The sequence below is a fragment of the Microtus ochrogaster genome, chromosome 5 (genome assembly GCF_000317375.1).
Source record: "Microtus ochrogaster isolate Prairie Vole_2 chromosome 5, MicOch1.0, whole genome shotgun sequence".
NCBI classification, from domain to species: Eukaryota; Metazoa; Chordata; class Mammalia; order Rodentia; family Cricetidae; genus Microtus; species Microtus ochrogaster.
The window spans coordinates 96,213,072-96,214,853 of record NC_022012.1 but is presented as its reverse complement, the minus strand read 5'-3'; the positions used below and the strand labels follow the sequence as shown (position 1 = coordinate 96,214,853).

Genomic DNA, 1,782 nt, shown 5'->3' with positions numbered 1-1,782 from the left:
TTTTTTTTTTTTTTTGATGATCTTTTTTCATTTATTATCCAAACAGCTTATATACCGTCACATAAATTGAGAGGGAAAATACATTAGGCTGTCTGCTAGGTAACCAGGTGAATGGTTTTTTGTCATGTCTGCATCTACCTGTAAGCTAGCTGTCACATAGGCCTGAATTAGCATCTCTATAAGATATCCTCCAAATTACAAAGGAAGGAGTGTAGCCACTTAAATGAAGGCAGACAGAAATTGTAATAATATATACAGCTTTAATTGGGAAAGAGACTTACATAACCAGAGGTTCCAGCGGAGAACAGGAAAGCGGAAGGGAAGGGGGGAGAGCACACCAGCAATTTATTAGTAAAAAATATCCTCAGGCAACCTGCCCTACAAGCAAGGTGATTGGCTGGGGCTATCTCTACAAAGGAGCACCAAACATCCTGACGTTAAGTCATCAGCTTCAGCCAATACCTCTCCCCAGGCAATCTACATTTATAACAAAAGAGAAAGAGCAGCACATCCTGGCTATTGTTGAGGCTGTCTCCAGGTCTACGTGACCATCTCAGGTGGGCCTATGGCTTCAGAGCCTGGCTGCCACACCATATAGAAATATGGGCCTACAAATACACATAATCCAAACTGACTGTATATTTCATCTTTATGTGGCTTATTTTTCTTTCTCTATTACTTTTTCTACAAGTTTACTCCATCTCTTTAAAGACTTTGTCTTATTATTTTTATGATCAAGTAAGATTTACTATGGACAAGTGGTAGAAAACAATGTTAGTGTTATTCATAGGTACGTTTCTTGAATCATATGTAAGATTCTGTTATTAAAAGTCTGCTTTATTTTTCTGTGGAGTCAAGTGCTAGCTATTAATTACAGTTAGATTCTTTTTCATTCTTTGCAAACGTTATCAGGACAGTTATCATCACCTATCAATAATTAAATAAACTAGGTTCCAATGTTTCTGTCCACATCTGGATGTTTCAGGTGATCAGGAACTCCTACTGGATCCCTTTAGCTTTGAGTTCTTGATTATATCTCCAAATACGAAGCAGCTGAGAGGCTCCTGCTGAGCCCACAAAGAAATTAACAGCAAACAAACTCCAACTTTTAGGGTATAATTACAAGTGAGTACTTTGACCAAATAAACCCTGTAGCCATCAGCACAGTGGACTGAGCTGTGCTGAGTTTCTCTGCAGGTCTGGCCATGTCAGCTAATCCTGCACACACCAATCCCCATTTCATTACTGGAGCCCAGAAAAAAACTGTTCTGGGGCCTGCCGGGTGGTTGTATAGCGGCCTCAATTTCTCTGGCAGCAACAACTCCACTTTATCCATGAATCGGTGGTAGGAAGCCCGCAGGCCTCGGGCGCCGGCAGCTGCCATCTTGGCGGCGTCTGTCAGGATCGACAGCAGCTAGGTAGGAGCCTGTCTTATTTTTTTTTAAAAAACGATTTACTTCTTCTTATAACTCTCTGTACCCTTTTTTCTTCTCTCTCCCAAGCCTATGTACATTTACCCAACACTGTGACCTATTTGGAGGTCTTTTTTTTTTTTTTATCCAAATTTGCCTTTACTGTCTATCTGTAATTATTTTCTGACAAGAAGTGCTGATTAAAATGCCAAGTGTTTCTTATGAACTCAAGTGGTGCCTACTTGCCCTGCCCAGTCCAGAATGGTGGAGCTGTTTGCTGCCTCTGAGAGCCATGCTCACAGCCCCATTTTTAGGCACACAGCCAGTCTATGTTGCCATTAAGCAAGTTGTACTACTCTGTCCACAAACC

The 1,782-nt window shown here is 41.1% G+C and overlaps 1 pseudogene; it reads right to left on the bottom strand.

Annotated features, from left to right (window-relative positions):
• Nucleotides 1-819: 819 nt before the first annotated feature.
• LOC101981517 lies at nucleotides 820-1,384 on the bottom strand (annotated as a pseudogene).
• Between the last annotated feature and the right edge of the window lie 398 nt (nucleotides 1,385-1,782).